General features: G+C 39.1%; 1 protein-coding gene across 6 annotated transcripts in view; it reads left to right on the forward strand.

Annotated features, from left to right (window-relative positions):
* Window positions 1-19475, forward strand: part of DENND2B (DENN domain containing 2B) — a 174555-nt gene that overhangs the window by 4940 nt on the left and 150140 nt on the right. For 5 of the 6 annotated variants that reach the window (XR_003434544.1, XM_027115444.1, XM_027115451.1 and 2 more), the window contains exons 3-4: window positions 13776-13865; window positions 15916-16049. The gene's annotated coding sequence lies outside the window, so the exon portion shown is untranslated. The remainder of the gene's footprint in view (window positions 1-13775; window positions 13866-15915; window positions 16050-19475) is intronic. The other variant, XM_027115446.1, reaches the window with a different exon arrangement.

Below are 19475 nucleotides of genomic sequence, written 5' to 3' on the forward strand. Positions count from 1 at the left end.
ATATAAGGATCAGCTTTTGGATTTTTAATTCTGTTCCATTGATCTGTGTTTGTCCTTATGTCAGTATCACACTGTCTTGATTATTATAGCTTTCTAGTAAGTTTGGAAATTGGCAGCTATGAATCCATCAACTATGTTCTTAATTTTCAAAATTGTTTTGGTATTCTAGGTCATTTGTATTTCCATAAAATTTAAATTCAGCTTATCAGCTTATGCATAATTATTAGGATTTTGATAGAGATTGTACTGAAGCTATACATCAATTTAGGAAGAATTGTAATCTTAACATTAGGTTTTTGAATTCATGAAAACGGAACATCTGTGTATTTCAGGTTTTTTTTTTTAGGTTTTTCTCAGCAATGTTGTATAGCTATTACTGTACTCTTGCACTTTTTTTAACAAATGTATTAAATACTTATTTTTTTATGTCATTGGGAATAGAATTGTTTTCCTGATTTTATTTGCAGATTATGTACTAGTATATAGAAATATAGTTGATTTTTACATATTGATATTGTGTCCTGTGACCTTGCTGAATTCATTTGCTGGTACTAGTAGGTTTTTTGTGGATTCTTGTGTTCATTGCACTTGGAGTTCATTACACTTCTTGAATGGGTAGATTGTTTTTCCTCATATTTGGGAAGTTTTGGGCCTTTTTTTCCTGCCCTTCTCTCTCTCTCTCCTCCTTCTGGGGCTCCCCTTACACATATGTTAGTATGTGTTTATTTTTCTTCATCGTTTTTCCTTTCTTTTCTTTAGATTGGATAATCTCTATTGATATATCTTCAAGGTCACTAATTCTTTTTTTCTGCAATCTCAAATCTGCTGTTGAATCCCTTGGTGAATTTTCATTTCATATCTTTTCAACTCTGGCATTTGTTTTGTTTTATAATCTCTATCTTTTGATTGATATTCTCTATTGAGTTGTTGTCATACTTTAATTAAAAAACTTGTCTATTTTTTCAGTTCTTTGAACATATTTATAACAGCTGCCTTGAAATCTTTGTTAAGTCTAACATTTAGGCCCCCTCAGAGCCAGTTTCTATTAAGTGTGTCCTCTTTCTGTATATAGGCCTCCTTTTCCTATTTATTTGTATGTCTCATAATTTTTTGTTGAAAACTGAACATCTTAGATCAGGGACCAACAAATGTTTTCTATAAAGGACCATACAGTAAATATTTTAGGCTTTGCAAGCTATGTGGTCTCTGTTGTAACTAACTAACTCTGCTGTTGTAGTGGGAAAGCAGACATAGGCAATATGTAAATGAATGAGCATAGATGTCTTCCAAAAAAACCTTTATGTAAAAAAAACAGGCAATGGGCCATAATTGGGCTGTGGACTATAGTTTTCTGACCTCTGTTTTAGATAATATAGCAACTCTCGATTCTGATCTTCCCCCTCACCAGGGGTTGTTGCTGCTACTGTTGTTTGTTGGCTGTTTGGTAACTTGCCTGGACTAAGTATGTAGAGTCTGTTTCCCCTGCAATGTGTGGCCACTGATGTGTCTCCTCAGTTTTTTTTTTTCTTTTAATTCTTGTTTTTATTTTTAAGCCTGACTTCCTAGGGATTGTCAGCATAGTTTAGTGGTCAGCTAATGATTGGTAACAGGTTGTACTTAAATATCTTGAGCCTAGTTTGGCTTTACCCTTTGCTGAGTATCTGTGTATGACTTGAGCAACACATGTAAAGTTCAGTCAAGTCTGCTGTGACTTTTATTTTCTGTATATGCAAGGCCTCACATTCAGCCAGTGCATAACCTTGGACATGGGCACACCTTCCAGACCACCACGGATATGTGAGAGCTTATCAAGGTCTACTACGACTGTTCCCTGGGTCTCACTTAAATTTCTGGCTGCTCTATTGCTTGCCCCAACCAGTGCTGCAGTCTCAGCCAGCTGTAATATTAATTTTTGGTGATCATTTACCACTTATTTTCTAAGATCATTTGTTTCCAACAATACTCTGGACACCAAATTAAGCCATCACCCTCCAAGCAGCAGAGCTGCTGGTTTTCATGGCTTGTCCTGTCCTGATAGAATCATCATGTTGGAGTTGGGGGTAGGGAATAGGGAATGAGAAAAGCCTCTGATGCCCCAGATCCCTACTTTTCTTAACAGAGGTTCGGTTGTTGTTGTTCTTTTAAATAATGCTTTTCAATTTGTTGTGTACCTCTGGTTAATTTCCCCCCCAAAATCTTGAAATGATTGTTTTGATAATTTTGTATTATTTTAATGTGACTTTTTGGATAGATGATTTGTCAATCTCCTCAGTCCATCATTCTGGAAGTGTTCCCAATGTGGAGGTTTTTTTTTTTTTTTTCCTAGTCTTTTATTGGATGAATGTTGATAACAGTAATTTAAAGAATTGTAAGCCCTTTCTAAATACATTGAATAGACATTTATAGTTTGCTGTGAGGAGAAGAAGAAATGAGTAAGAAAGTCATTGTTTTTGAGAAGTTTATAATCTAAGAGTGGAGGTACGTACTATGTAAACATGAGGACTGAGTAACCGTGATGTACAGTGGAACTTGATAAGTAGCATAGAACAATGTCTGGGGAGTTGAGAGTGGCAGAGGTTACTTCCAGTTTGGCGACCTTGAGAGGTACCTGCACCAGGCTGGAAATCTAGGTATGATTCCAGAAAAAAAGTGCATCATGGAAAAAATCCCATGAAAGGGAAATATTCTTTGCATTTGGGGCAAATGAAAAATACATGCCAATGTGGAGTTTTAATGTCCTAAAAACTGACACAGTATATATTGACAGACCCAGCTGCTTTTTAAAAATTAATATATTGATCTTCCTGTTCCCTTCCAATTTTATAACCCTCCTAACCTTTTAAAATATAACTCTTTTAACTCTCTCTCTTTTTTTAATTGAAGTATAGTTGATTTACAAGGTTGTGTTAGTTTCAGATATACAGAAAAGTGATTCAGTTATACATACATATATATCTATTTTTTTGAGATTCTTTTCCCTTATAGATTATTAAAAAATATTAAGTGTAGTTCCCTGTGCTATATAGTAGGTCCTTGTTGGTTATCTATTTTTTGTTTGTTTGTTTGGTTTTTGCAGTACACGGGCCTCTCACTGTTGTGGCCTGTCCCGTTGCGGAGTACAGGCTCTGGACACACAGGCTCAGCAGCCATGGCGCATGGGCCCAGCCGCTCCGCGGCATGTGGGATCTTCCCGGACCGGGGCACGAACCCGTGTCCCCTGCATCGGCAGGCGGACTCTCAACCACTGCACCACCAGGGAAGCCCGGTTATCTATTTTTAAAAAATATAGTTATTTATTTATTTGGTTGCAGCAGCTCCTAGTTGTGGCAGGTGGGCTCCTTAGTCACGTCACGGGGGCTCCTTAGTTGTGGCATGAGAACTCTGAGTTGCGGCATGCATGTGGGATGTGGTTCCCTGACCAGGGATCGAACTCGGGCCCCCTGCATTGGAAGTGTAGAGTCTTATCCACTGTGCCACCAGGCAAGTCCCAGTTATCTATTTTATATGTAGTAGTGTGTTTATGTTAATCCCAAACTCCTAATAACTCTTAACTCTCTTAAGATTTACTTTTACATATTCTTTAGGATGAAATTTATGTTTATTCTTTCCATCAATATTTCTTTATTTGTTCAGTGGTCATTTATTAAGCCTCTGTTCTGTATTGATGTTTGGATCTATTTCCATTCCCAGAAGCTCTAACAAGTGGAGTAGGAAACCAAATTTCTAGGGTTAGTTTTATACCAGTCCTAGAGAAAATTTTACTTATATTTCCTGGTCTGTACTAAGTTTACCTAATTATAATTATAGGTATACTCTATTTTAAGAAATAATAGAAATAAATTAAGATTTTAAAGAAATAATAGGGTGACTATATCATTTAAAATGTACTATTTACACTCAAATATTTGTATCTTTCAGTTTTGTGACTCTTTTGTCCAGTCACGTACCATCCCCTTCACATTTTGTGGAGAGTGCATAAAATGGTCTACACACAAAGTTTTGTTTTGTCTTGTTTTTTCCCATGAGGCCCAATAGTAACTAAGGTAAAGATGTTCTGTTTGGGAGGGAAGGAGCAGATTGGGTGGATATTGGAAGTAATGGCTGGTGGCTGTGGAATATGGAGAAGGACCTCATAGTTGCAGTGGCTCAAATTGTTATCTGAGGCGCCCTGACTACAGGATAAGGCAGGCAGGTGGAGAGGTATGCCACATTTCATATTACTTTGTTACTTGGGCCAGGGAAATTTTGCTCTGGGTTGTGGACTGGGTAAGATTTGGCATAAGATGAGTGGGGCATAGGATGCTTTCAGTGTGAGAAAAGGGGAAGAGAATATTGGTGATGGGATTGTAGCAGAACAGAACAGGTAGGCTGGTGGAGAGAGGAGGTACAAAAAAGCTGGCTAGGCTGTATACAAGGCAGGACGTTCCTCTAGCTGATAGTAGGTGTTCTGAGTCAACACCTAGATCCTCATCATGCTTTTTGCAGTTTAAGAAAGTGAGGTAAGGTCAAAGGTTTATTTTAGTAGATATGACAGTAGGATTTTTGGATCCATTATCTGGTACATAGTGGGGACAGAAGGAAATGTACTAGAAAATATTTCAGACAAATAGGTTAGGTCTGGTCCTCTAACTTAATCTTTGATTTAATTTTTGTACTGACATCTCACGAGATGTTAGTTAGATGCTAGCTTAGCATCAATGCTAGCACTTGTAAAATAAAATGTTAGAACAAAAATGAAGATAATGGATGTAAAATATTTTGAAAAATTAATTGCTATATAAATGCAAGAAAATCTTATCATTGTATAATGCTAAAGTATTTACAGCTGCTGCTAAATGAAAATTTCTTGTAAGATAAAGCTTCACCAAAATCATGATGAAAATTAGTAGAAAGATAAGATTTAATTTACCAGCAAATTTCAACAACCATGTACTGAGTATATGCTTGTTGAGCAGTGAGGTCCATGTATGTTAAAAGTGAAGGACAGATCACTTGTTAGAGATTCTAAAGATACCATCATTTAAAAATCCTCTGTGCCCTTTTCTGCTTATTGTGTTCATGATGCTAGTTAGACTCAGTACATTTGCTTTGTAAGAAGTCAAAGAAGAAGATTTTTCCAAAAAAAGATGATAGTCTGTTTATCTAGGCCCTCCAAAAGCATTTCCTGCCAGGCAGTTGACATGTAGCCTTGGCACAATTTCAGGAAACTATTTGCTTCTGTTTACCCTTTCCAGATACAGCATCTCCTAGGAATTGAGATGAGGAATCTCCTTTAACTCTTTTAAATTTTAGAAGCATACTTTATATAACACTTTAGAATCTACTCTTTATACTAGCACAATGAGAATTCTTGTGCCTTTAAAAGAAAAATGCGTCTGTTTTAGTAATTCCCTGCTAGGAAAATCAAAGCCTTTAACTGAGTTAACCCAATAAAATGTACTTAGAATATTCCTTTCCCCTAAGATTGTTAAGATAAATCTCTTTCAGAAAACTCAATGCAATTATATCTGAATATGTAAAACTTATTAAATTATGGGACAACTGATAACATTTCCAAAATCTTTCCTCACTAAGAAAAAGAACCCACCATTGAATTTCTTCTGAATAATATGTTCTACTTAATTCATTTATAATATTTTTCTTTTTATGTAACATTTCAGAAATATTTTGTTAAGTGGGCTGTACTATATTTAAAATAAATTACTCAAAATTTTTATTCCTTTTAGGGAGCCAATTTGTTTCTAAATGTTCTTAATACTCATTTTACAGTTAGGAATGCAAGAGCATACTATATATAGCTTTATTATAACCTCAGAAGACATGTTATTTTAATTAAGTATAAATATATCTTTGAGGGAATGTGATGGTAAATGTATTAATTTAAAGAGAGAAATTTGAGATACAGAAAGGTATAATTACTTGATGTACATACTACAGTTAAATGTGAGCAAATTTAGGTCTTCTCTGTACACTGTTGTTAAATAAACTAATTATTACTTACCTCCTTTGTCCTGCCAGAATGAGCTAGAAAGGATTCTAAAATTCTAGCCAGCCCCAAACTATAGGCAACAATGTATGCGGAAGGAGGACAAGAAACTGTGGTGAGACTGAAATAAGTGGCATGAGCATAGGTGGCAAGAGAATAAAGTTTGTGATCAGGCCTGGGCTAGGGATCCAGAGCCAGATAAGTGTTTGAGATTGGGCATATCCATGATCCAAGATCAGAACAAGGCCATGGATCAGAATCAGATAGCCTCTGAATGGCAAGGCTCAGGGCAAGCAACAGATCAAAGACAGAGTATAAGAGATTGACATACAAACACCAGTGGCATGGGTAGATGGGGAATAATGAGCACATGTCCAGGGTCTGGAGTCTCAAACTTAAGGTCTACCATTAGAATCTGACCCCTTATACATCTGGACGACATAGGTCTCTCACTTCCCACCCTCCTTTCTCTCTGTCATTTACAAGATTTCAGACTTAGTTGGAAGTCATGACCCTGCTTTCGCACACTGATACTGAAGGCTTAGGTGCTGAGATGAATGGCTCCCTGCTTTAAGGGAATCAGAAATCTACATAGCTTGCTGAGGTCCACAGAGTTCTGCCTTAGAGGCTGGAGTTGTAAGGGCAAAAGATTAAGCAAACCTAGGGTCATCACTGGTACCACAAAGAAAGAGTTATCTTGGCCTTGTGAATTGGTGGCTTTGGTCCCTTCCGTGACTTCTTAATCTGTGTCTTGAAACCATATTGACTTCCGGACTGTGTGGCCCTATAACCATCTGATCACCGAGTGACTGCCTTAACCCGATACTCAGAATTTATACTACCTTGATTTTTAGGACTTCCAGCTACATATTCCAGAGGAAGTAAAGAATAGGAAATCCAGAATCAGGATGAAACAAGCAAAATGACTGAGACATCCATTCTATTAGTCAGGAAACTAGCATCACTGTTCTTTGTGGACTGAACTCATCCCCACCCTCACTGCATTGCCTGTCCTGGATTAAGCCCTTAATAAATATTGGTTGAGTATTGAATTACGGGGTCTGCAAGTGATGGAAGTAACTGAATGGGAGAAGGAGTGAGGGCATAACTCCTGACATAGGCACAGAGCCTGAATACAGCTTTCAGATGTGAGAAAGATGGAACTGTATTGCTATATAGCAATGTCCTAGAAAAGAACTAAGGCACAAAGAAATTATTGACCTATCCAAGGTTATAGAACCTTCAGGGAAATTAACTGGAAATTAACAGTGTCTTTGTTCCTAGATTTTTGCTGTGCACACTAAACAAATGGGTTATAAATATTCAAAACAGTGCTTAGGCCAGCAAAAAAAGTTTTTTTAATTAATGTAAAATTTGAGTAAGTGAAATTTTGAAGATGGTGGAATCTAACTGATAACTTCCTTACTCTTTAACCTGTAAATAATCTCCCTTTTCAAAGTGCTCATTATGTATAGTAGTGATTATGCAGAGAAAAAGCCTGTGATGAAAATGTGGTATAAAATTGTGTTCTTTGTTCAGCAAGTTAAAACAAGCTGGTCTGTAAGCAATTATTATCTTCATCAAAATTCCTAGCTCTAATGTTTTGGCTTCTTTGGCCCAGCACGTATGCCTTCTCAAACAATTGGATGGATTTAAAACACTTAGGAGATGTTTGTGCCTATATCTTAATGTAGCATCAGTTCAACAGGAAAAAGAAAAAAATGTAAGATTTGGCATTGTGGCATGGTTTTAAAAAGAAAAATCAAACCAAAACTAAACTAAACAAAAAGCCCCGAAAGCTTAAATCCCTGCATACCAAATGAACATTCTTTATTCAGCTCTTAGTAGCAATATACAAATGTTAATGTGAATAACCTTTCAATAACTTAGTATTTTAACAGAAACTCCCTAAACATTTATCATTCCATTTGTCAAGAAAATAATTATTTTGTTATACTGTTTATTTGAAATCACTAAACGTGTAAACTTGGTCATTTTAGGATTAGACATCTCCTCCTTGACTCTAACCTGTAGTCTAGAATTTCCCATAGAGTTTTTTTCAGTTATAGGTGCCTAGACCCTACCTCTAGAGATTCTGGTTCAGAATATCTAGAGACACCCTGGACCAGAGCATTGCATTTTGAAAACCTCCTCGGATGATTTTTTTCCCCAGAGGACAAATATTTTATTCTTTACAGAAATATAAAGAAATTAGAAGATGACTATAGTTCTCCTCAGGTGATTTCTGATGTGCACCAGAGGTTGAGGATTGCTTTTGTTCATACTTTACTCAGCACATTGCATCCAGAATTATTTTCCTCAAGTACACATCATGTCACTTTTCTCCTCAAAAATATTGTTTCTCTACGCCCTTCAGAATAAGATTAAAATTTCTTAATATTGTTCTCATGGTCTTCCTGGATCTGACCCTCTATTAGTCAGAGTAGGATTAGTTTACACTGCAGTAACAACCCCTAAAATTTCAGTGATTTAAGATAGCAAAAGCATATTTCTTACTCATACGACAAGTCCAGCGTGGGCCAATAGGGAGGCCCTCATTTATTCAGGGACACAGTCTTCTCCATTGTCTCACCGGGCTTTGCAGGGGAGACAGGCATGGCCTCTCTTCTCTTACCCATTCTTCAGTACTTTGGCCAGGAAGTGACATGTGTTGCTTCTGCTCACAGCCTGTTTGCTAAAACAGCCCCATGGCCCTGCGTAACTGTAGGGTGACTGGATGATATAAACTTCTGGGGATTGGGAAGAATATTAGTAAGCACTAGTAGTTTGTACCACCGACCTTTAATCTACCATTTAAAAAAAAAATTGAGGTGGAATTCATACAACATAAAAGTTAATCATTTTAAAATGTGCAATTCAGTGGCATTAATTACATTCACAGTGTTGTGCAACCATCACTTCTAGTTTTCTTTGTGTCTCTATACATTTACCTGTTTTGGATAGTTCAGAGAAATCATACAATATAGTGACCTTTGTGTCTGGCTTCTTTCACTTATATGGTGTTTTAAATGTTCATCCACATTGTAGCATGTATTAATACCTCATTCCTTTCTGTGGCCAAATAATATTCCATTATATGAATATACTACATTTTGTTTGTCCATTCATTTGTTGATGGACAGTTGGGTTATTTCTACCTTTTGGTTATTATGAATAGTGCTGCTGTGAACATTCGTGTACAAGTATTAATTTGAACATCTGTTTTTAATCTTTGGGGTATATACCTAGGAGTGGAATTGCTGGGTCATATGGTAATTCTGTGTTTAACTTTCTGAGGAACTGCCAAACTGTTTTCCACTGAATCTACATTTTTAGTCTGTGTTACCGTAGTCAAATGAGGACCGGTCATTGTTCCTAAAGCTACTATTTCACAGCTCAGGCAATTCCTTTGGTTTTGAATTATCTTCCCTTCTTTTCTATTTATTGAAATGGAAATTCTAACAATCATTTAAGGTTCAGTTCCAGCCCTCTCTCCCTCAGTTTTCAGTAAGAATCTCTACTACTTCTGCAAATTTCTATATTTCCTCCTCATTGTCTCTTTTATACCACTTATTTTATTCTGACTAGTTGTTTATATATAGATTATAAACTTGCTTGTAGAATTTATTTCTCTTTTATTCCCCGTGATCAAAATCAGTTTATTGCAGGTGTTTAATAAACACTTGTTGAGTGAATAAATCGCTATATTTATATAATCATTTTTTCTTATTTATTATAGGTTCTTTTTTTGCAAGTAATATGGACTAGAAGATATTACATTCTTATAATTCTTATTTCGGGGATGCTTGTTGGGCAAAATTCAGTGAACTTAGTGACAAGGGCAAGTCATTCTTTAATGTAGAGATATTTCTTCGATATAAGGCTGACTAAGCCAGCCTTTCTGAGCTTGTTCTTGTCTCTAATCCATCTAATGAGCACCTGGCATCTCATCTTATTCTCTGTCAGGTTCAGCCCACCCAGCATCATCAGTCAAGCTATCCTAATACTTTCTTTAAATAAATACTAAATAGCCTAGTATTTGGAATAAAACCCCAAACAACATTATAGAACAAGAAAAGAAATGAACTTAGGTCTGACCGAACCTTTTTGTAAACTGATTATAGAAAAAAAACCTTGCTCTTAGGTACTATATCTTTCATGTACTTTGGAAGGGGAGAGTGAAAGGCACTATTTAGGCAAGGAAAATAGATTCTACTATGAAAAAGGAGATAAGTGAAGTAGTTCAGTTCCATTATCCCTTAAATACTTTAACAAACTAATAACTTATTTGTAATTTTATGTTAAAATCCCAGTTAAAACACTTAAGAAAGTAATAATCACTGAAATCCAAAGGAGATTTACTATCTTGACAAAATTAATTTGTATCTTAAAGGATAGGTTCTTAAGATCTTTATTAATAACCCCAAACATATGTTAATTATATCTACCAGCAATACTGTTAATTTTCCCCTTTAAATTCTGTGTAGATATAAATAAAATCTTTATTTTATCCCAATAGAAAAATTTCAGGTTGTGAGAGAAAAATATCTACTGTCTTTGTGTATGTATATGCCAGAAATTTCTTACAGATTTTCATTGTCAGTCAGTCAACAGGAGGAACTATTTATTGGAGGGATTGTTTGAGAAAAACATAAAATTAGGAGGTTATTTACAAACAGATGTGGTATTTTTGAACCATATCTGTACGTTAACCAACATTGCTTGCTGAGCTATTTTGTAGTCTGGAATTGTGCATAGTAATATTCACAAGCAAACTGAAAGTTGAATCCTGCTAATCCTACCAATACACTGGGGTAGAACTTGAACCCTTAGCCTTGCTGGTGATTTTTACCTTTTTTGAGATTATGAACCTCTTTGAAAATCTGTTACAGTATATGGACCTCTCCTCTCAAAAATGTATTATGCACACATAAATAATTTTGCATTCCCTTTGAAAATTTCTGAAAAAATATACAAGAAACTCCAGTGATTGCCTGAAGAGAGAGGAACTGGAGGACAAGAGTGGGAAGGAAGACTTTTTAATATTTTCTTTTATACTGTTTTTGAAGTTTTTAAACCAGGTATATATCTTACATATATATATATATATATATATATATATATATATATATAATTTTTTTTTTTTTTGCGGTATGCGGGCCTCTCACTGTTGTGGCCTCTCCCGTTGTGGAGCACAGGCTCCAGATGTGCAGGCTCAGCAGCCATGGCTCACAGGCCCAGCTGCTCCGCGGCATGTGGGATCTTCCCGGACCAGGGCACGAACCTGTGTCCCCTGCATCGGCAGGCGGACTCTCAACCACTGTGCCACCAGGGAAACCCTATATATATATTTTAATGTGTTTTCTTAAGTCACAATGTTAAAAATTTTTGTACACAATTTTGGGTTCTGTAATTCTTCCCCCTACAATCAATTCCTCAATTTCAAAATCTTCTTAAACTTTTGTAAACAATGTGTAGTAGGAATAACTTTTTAAAGCATTCAGTTTAAGGATTTTTTTTTTTTTCAAAGTTAGGCTGTAAAGGTAACTGTGCTCCAGTATGTTGCTTACTGTGAAGGAAAGAACTATATTCTATTTCAATTCATATGATATCTTGCTTGATTCCTTTAGGAAAGCCTCTATGAATGTATGGTGATAGAGGGGCTTTCTTCTAAGGGAAAATTGCCATACATACAACTGACAAAGATCTTAGAATTAGTTTAGTCTAGTGTTTTTTAAATTTGGAGATTCTAATTCTGTAGATCTGGGACTGGAGCCAGAATCTGTATTTCTGACAAGCTTCTTATGTGATTCTGAAGGGTTAGGAGATGTAGGAATTAGTAATCTAGTACACACTATTACGCTTTACTGACTGCAAAAACTAGTTGCTAGGATTCATACTACTGACTTAGTTAACATCTGTGTGAATATAAGTAAGCCCCATTCGCCTTTTGAGGGGCTTGGAAAAGAGGAAAGTAAAAAGCCAAAGGGAGTGACAAGGTCATCCCTTTGCACTCTTGATAGCTATTTCTGAGGTGTGCTGGGCCCTGGAGATTACAGATCAGAGGTTGTTTTATGCCAAAACTGGCCCAAAGTCTTAAAGCTTTTGGAAAAACTCCAAGGGTAAATAATGGGGTGCTTTAGAAATGAGGCTCTACTTACATTTAGGGAGAATGGAAAGCAGGATTGGATTAAATAGTACTTGTTGAGGTTATGGATTAGTGATTAGTAATTATTTTCTTTAAAAAATGTTTTAGGATGATTTCAGTCTTTAGCATTTAAGTGTAGCTGTTTCAACAAAACATACTATTTTTATTAAAAACAAAAATTTTTGAAAAAAGGAAGTGATATGTGGAAGAGCATGACCTAGAAAACTTAAAGGTCATCTGGGCCGACCATCTTTTCCAGTTGCCCGCCTTAGAGAAACCTGGTTATTTGGATCATGTGGCATAAGTAAGCCACCATTGCCCTTTTAATGACCACATATAATATTATAGGCAGAGTACCTAGGAGGAAATAACTGCTTCATGAGTACTGGACCTGTACACCTGAAAGACTTCCTTGAAAATCTTAAGCCCTTTGTTCCTCAAAGGAAAAAAAAATGCCAAAGCAAAATCCATGAACCAGAAAACCCAAACTACTCACCATGCTCAAGCACAGAGTTTAAAATAGCAAAAGGAAGTAAAGCCCATCTCTGTGACATCAAGTGCTATTTTGGTATACGGCAAAATAGTTGAATTATAAGTCCTTCAAAGTTAAAATATTAAACAGACCCTTAGCTATAAGATGTGTTGCCAGGCATCTGTATGGAATATAACCATGTAATCAGAGTGTATTGTACTTCTCCACACAAAGAGAACCAAAGCTACTGCTTCTAAAGATTAGGAAACTTTCATTAGACTGACAGAAGACAGTACAGAGGAAATGGCTTGGGGGTGGAGGAGATGTATGAGAGAGGATGAAAGGAACAGCATTCATACTATCCAAATTAGAGCCAGGATGTTTATGCTCAAATCTTGTCTTGGCTCTGTGTTGAGGAGACTGAATAATGGGGACATGGGAAAGTGTATCTCTGAGATCCCTAAATTAGGCACGAAATACACCAAATTCTTCTTATAAACGCTTCTTATTTGCAGCAGTCTCTGCACATTTCTGAATATATATTGTGATTAAAATCCAAACCCAGCTAATGCTAATGATTCCTTCCTCTCTTTTTGTTGCTGGTATCCTTTCTAAAGATGTTATTTCATTCTGTTGTTTACAAGTCACATGCCTCTACTGAATTGTAACCTTATGAGGAGTGTTTATATTTATCTTTCATTTATTCAAATAGCATATATTTATTGTGCACCTCTTTCATGCTGGGCACTGTGTTAGGCACATAGGCTACAGTTTTTAGCAAGATAGGCCTAGTCCGTGTCCTCATAGAGCTTATACCTCCCTTAGCACCTTATACATAGTTGGCTTTTTTTGTCAAGTGATGTGGACATTAGGTTAATGCAAATCACTAAATTAATACCATTTAAAATAGCTTTAAAAACATTTCAGATGTCAGTGTCTCTAATAAATCTTTGGCTAGTATTAAGATGAACTAACACTGACATCAGTGGAGTTTAGACTCAAGACTATATTTAGAAAAGCTAAGGGATGTTACTTTTATTTCTGAAAGAGAATATCTAATTAAGGTTTTTCTTAGGAATTAAAAAAGTTTGACGCATAGTTTGCAAAGCATTGGCAAACAAAAAGAACAACTATTTGTATGTCATTATTGCTCTCTTACTTTTCTTTAGCACATGTAAGAGACAGCAGCAGCAGTAGCTGCCAGAGATGAAAACCGTTACTATCCTGGGTCTGAAGAGAGAACATCTTGATGCTTTCCAGTGAGTTGGCTTTCTTTACAGGTGTCACGCACAAGAAGAACAAGACTTTAATAGAAGTTTTAATAGTTTTGGAAGTGGGAAACTTAAGTACCTCTGTACAGAGCTTGGGAGCTGCAGGTGGAATTTGCCTGGAGCATTGTTAAGTTTTGTGGCTTGTGTTCCCTGAGGATTCTTCTACATGACTTCTCTTGTTGCTTGTGGAGGGTAGAACCACCCTAATTTGAGATTGGAGAAGACTGGAGAAGGCTCAGTCCATCCAGATAGCCCAAGTCTCCTGAAGGGTTCAAGCATGTCAGTGAACTTTTTGAGTTTGGAGTAAAGTTTGTTTTGATTTCCCTAGTTTCAGGTTTTCTCCTGTGTTTACCAGTAGAGAAATGAAAATCTTGGGTTTTCCTTATGTAGAACCAATTCACTTTACCAAAGACTGACATATTTTTCACACATAGACAACTATGTAAGGCCTTCTGCTAGAAAGGCCAAACATATGCTCTGGCACCAATTTTATTGAGATAAAGCATTAATACTAGTAATTCATGTTAATATCCTTTTTTGGCAAAGGAACAATAGACTATCAGTTTGGTTCTTGCCACTTTTTCTGTTGGATCAAGAACAAGTTAAATTATCTTCAAGATGTATCAATATCTTAAACTCCCCATTTTTTTTCCCCCCATTATTTTTGACGCTTGCCCTGCAACTGAGTAAGTACTTCTTTAGGGTATGTGACAGTTGAATTGGCTTGGGCTTTGGAAACATGTCTTGGCCTTAGAGTCTGTTTATGGTCATTCTTTTTTTGAAAAAACAAATTTTATTTATTTATTTAGTATATTTATTTATTTATTTATTTTTGGCAGTGCGGGCTTTCTCTAGCTGTGGCAAGTGGGGGTTACTCTTCGTTGTGGTGCGCAGACTTCTCATTGCAGTGGCTTCTCTTGTTGAGGAGCACAGGGTCTAGGGTGGGCAGGCTTCAGTAGTTGTAGCACACAGGTTCCGTAGTTGTGGCTCGCGGGCTCTAGAGCGCAGGCTCAGTAGTTGTGGTGCACGGGCTTAGTTGCTCTGAGGCATGTGGGATCTTCCCGAATCAGGTATGGTCATTCATATACGTTTGCTCCTACAAAATGTAACTAGGTTTGTGAAAGTCAATTTTGTGCATTTCAACATTAAGTTCTATTTATAGTGACTTATGGGATGAGAAATTGGGCTACATGGCTTCCTAACATCCCACCAAGTATGTATGGGTTTCGATTTTAAGTGATTTGCATTATTCTTTTACAAGTGGATAGTCATACTGAGTTAACAATTTCTTTAAGAATTCCGCTAATAAATCACAGATTCTCACTGCTAGTATTACATTGCTTTTTCTTTAATGACACCCTTTTCCAGTTTTTGGTTTTGCAAGCTAATGGAGTATTTAAAACAAATTCTCAGAATGCCCTTAGAACTTTCGGTTCAGACCAGACGCCTTGGAACCCTAGTGCTTTCAGAGTTCTTCCGCTACTCCTGCAATACCAAATGTAGCTTCTTTTAGCGTCTTTTTGGGTTTTGCAGGGCTCCCCTAGCCTAGGGCTGGGAGAGCGGAAAGAGCTCATCGGTTAGTTTGAAGGCAGGCGGGCTGTACAGGCAGCTTTTCCCAGACTCTCCCAGCTCCGGCTTTTCATGCATACCAGCAGAGCCGCTTTTTTCCTCCAGTGATTGAAACCATCTGGACTGCAGGGGGGTCACGTGTGTATGAGAAAATGACATAAAGTTTCAGACCCCCTTGTGCTTTGCTCCAGACCCAGACAATTCTTGGTCGGATGGTCCGAGGTGAGGGCCGGTCCAGTTTGAGGACCAACTCCTCACCCTGCCCCCGCGCCCTGTCTTCCCATCCCCAGCGCCCTCCCTTCCCCCTTTGCGCACTCTCAGCGCGGTTTTCTTGTTCCCTCCAGAGCCTCCGAGCACAACCCCTCCGCCAGGCTCCAGCAGCCCACCCTTTCTGTCTCGGGTGGAGGCACACCTCCTCCACGCCCCCCTCCGCTCAAATCTGTGCTCCCTCCCTTCCCTCTCCCTCCAGCCCGGCCGCAGCCCTGGGCGCGGATGCCCGCCCGACGACCGCCCTCTCTCCCGGAGCGGCTCCTCCTCCGGGCTGCGCGGCTGCAGTCAAGCCCCCATCCGTGCGAGCGCCCAGCCTGGCTGGGGAGCGCAGAGGTAAGTGCGTCCGGGCCGCCGCCCCGGCTTTCCCTGCCCGTCTTCTCGCCGGGAGGTTGCTTGCTTGTCCCAGTGCCCTTGCTCCAGGCCGGGTGGCGGGCAGGAGGGCCGCCGGTTCCGGCTCTGCGTCTGCCGCGCCCTGCCCTGCCGCTGCAGTCCTAGCCCTTTTCCCGCTATTCACCACTCCTCGCCCCGGAGGTGTTCCAGCTCTGGGAGTGTTTGCGTTCGGGGGCCTCTGAAGGCGCAGACGAGTTGGGCTGCTGGGGGCTGCCCTCCGGACGGTCGTGGCTAGCCCTACTTCCCGGCTCCGCTGGGGCGCGCAGTTAGGGGTGGGGAACATGGAGCCGAGGGTCTGGGGAAGTGCGGAGCTGTGGTGTGCGACGAGGAGCCCGAAGTCCGAGCGGTCCTGGGAGTAGGCTCTGTGCGAGCCCCTGGACGCGCCCGGGCTGCTCTGCAGCTCTTACCTGGAGCTGTGGTAGTTTGTGTGCAGGCTCCTTCAAGAACACACACACACAACTCAAACAAAGGAAAATGAACTTCGCACTCTATTACTTTGATTACCTTTCCTTTCTCGCCCTTGTTCTGAAGTGCACTAAGTATTAAAAGTGTAGTGTTAAGTGACCCAAGACTAAAGGACCACACTTCAGCCAACGTTTTATGCCACCTTATTAAAGAATTCAGTAGTTTGTAGAGTTCAAGAGACTGAACGTTTTCAAGTGTTTCTAGAGAGAGATTATTGCATTTTCCTGTGGTCTTTATGAGAATGTGGTTTATAATTACTTGAACCTGAGTAGAACAACTAAGTGAGAGAATTGGCCTTAATGCTGCCTTAGTCCAGCTCTTATCCCCATGCAGGTGTTTCTGCTGTTTGGACCACAGGGTCTTGGGAATGGTGAAGGGGTCATTATCCCATCTCCAGGGCTGTTTTGAGCTATCCCTTATGTGCACATACGTCAATTGGCCATCTTAGGACGGGCCACAAGGTTAAAACCCAAGTGACTGTATTACTGTTTGTTTGTTTTTTTCTCCAAGTAATATTTTCAGAAAGTGAATCCCTTCACTGATGAGATTTTTCAGAAATAGGGGTTTCTAATGGATCAGAAATAGTCTAGGTTCCAGAAAGCTAATCAAAGGTAGAGACCAGATTGCTCTTAATCTGTCTCCCATGGTGAATTAAGGGCAGCACAAAGCAAGGGCTCAAAAAGAACCTGTTGAATGCATGGAGTGAATTAAAGCTTCTTGGACTCTGCCAGCTTGGCTGAGAGTCCCCCTGTGACTACATAGATGAAGGCTTCATTTTCATTTACCCCGTAAGTATTACCCTTGGAAAAACTCTCCAAGATACGGGCGAGATTTGGTCAAGTGTATGTGGGAAGTGGTATTATCCCCTAATTGGGCCAGAAGGGCAACCATTATTGGTAGACAACCCCAAGGCAACTGAATCTTCAAAGTATTTTTCATTGAACACTTACATTGTTATTGGCTTGACAATTGATAAAAACTTTGCTCTTGTGTTGGTGGACTCATCGGGGAAAGAGGAGTGACACATAAGAGAACAATAAAAATTTTAGATCCATTGGCTTAGACTATAAGAACTATAGAAGCTCAGAGGAGAAAATGATTATGAGCCAGGGTAGTTTCATAGAAGAGAAAAGGTTTCAATTAGGCGTTGAAACAAAGCATGGTTCTGAAATTAGTGGAAAGTTGATGGGGAGAATTTTCAAGAGAAGAGAGAGTCGACCTTTTGGATTGGAGCTAGGGAAAGAAGTGATGCTTACTGAGCATCTACTCTGTGCCATATGCCATGTTCTCTCTTCCATCTTCTAGTGCTATGAAGTAGGTATTGCTGTTCTTGTTTTAAAGAGAAATGATCAAAAAGATAAGCAACCTGTTCAAGATCACACAAATAGTAAGAGGTAAAGCTGGAATTGCAGCTCCCTGAGGTCTGATTCTAAAGCTTGTGCTTCCCCAGCTGCCTTCCACAATGGCAGTGGCAGGTTCAGTGGAAGCAGACTGGTCAGCTTGAATTCTGGCTCAGGAGCTGGAACTTTATCCTGTAACGTTGTCTAGCTTCTAAAGATTTTTGAGAAAAGAAGTGATGGGCAATGTTTTTAGATTAATGTGACATCTGTGTACAGGAAGGTGACACACTCATCTTAGGTAAAGTGCAAGATGTAGTTCTTAATTAGCAGGTTAAAGAAAGTGAGTGTAGTCAGGATATCTGGGTGTGTAAATTCCTGCCCCGTTTCCCGTATCCTTCCATGGCTTTGTTCACTAGGTAAGAATGGGTTGCACAGACCACAGGGCTGCCAGGGATCAGAGAAGAGCTGGGTCCGAGCAGGTGAGCGTTGACATGGAACGTGTATGTGAAGCAGCACGACTGCCGGTTTGTCATTTATGTTCCCCATGTGTTTTTCAATGCTTTGGTTAAAAATTGTTTTCTTTCCTGACTACCCTGGGATGTAGATCAATGTTGTAATTTGTTTAAAAGCCTTTCCTAAGTGGCAAAGTTGAGCTCCCAAACTAGGGCCTCTGCCCTAAAGATGTTTAAGTTGAGATGCCCTTTTCCCCCCAACATTCTGTTGCTTCTTATAAATGCTGAATTTTTTTTTTTTTTTTTTTTTTTTGCGGTACGCGGGCCTCTCACTGTTGTGGCTTCTCCCGTTGCGGAGCACAGGCTCCGGACACACAGGCTCAGCGGCCATGGCTCACGGGCCCAGCCGCTCCGCGGCATGTGGGATCTTCCCGGACCGGGGCACGAACCCGTGTCCCCTGCATCGGCAGGCGGACTCTCAACCACTGCGCCACCAGGGAAGCCCATAAATGCTGAATTTTAAAACTTGGCACTAGCAAGGTAAAAATGAATTGAGATTACCTTTCTTATTAATAAGACCAATTAAGAGAAAATGTACATTTATTTCACTTTTTGTTATGGAGGAGCAATAGAATGCCTTGGGGTAGTTACTGTGTGGGAATTTAGAAGGGATAGGAAAGCCAGGATTTAGAGATGTGCAAAGCTCTTTCTACCTGGCCACATTTCTTACCAGTTAATTGTGTTATTCATGTGTACAGCTAGGGAGCTTACAGGGCCATAGACTATCCAAGTTTATAGGCAGGCCCTTTGATTCTCTGCAGATAATGGGCTCAGGAAGGGCAGCAGTGGGTGGAGCCATTTTGTTGGAATTGTCTCCCACTTTGAATGAATACAATCTAGATTTCTTGCTCTTCCTTGTGCAACCTCTAGGCCTTTTCCTCCTCTGAATGTGTCAGTGCTCTGAAGACTTGGTTCTTAGGCCAAGGAATATCAGGTAACAGGAGGCTGCACAAAAAAGGGCAGCTGACGGAAAAATCAAGTTTGTCAACTAGAGAAGTTTTAACTAATGTTAGAGTCAACCATTTTTTTTGTAAAATAAAAAAATGCAAAAC

This window comes from Aethalodelphis obliquidens, unplaced genomic scaffold (genome assembly GCF_003676395.1).
Source record: "Aethalodelphis obliquidens isolate GAN/ISIS:26980383/991018 unplaced genomic scaffold, ASM367639v1 scaffold14, whole genome shotgun sequence".
Lineage (NCBI taxonomy): Eukaryota > Metazoa > Chordata > Mammalia > Artiodactyla > Delphinidae > Aethalodelphis > Aethalodelphis obliquidens.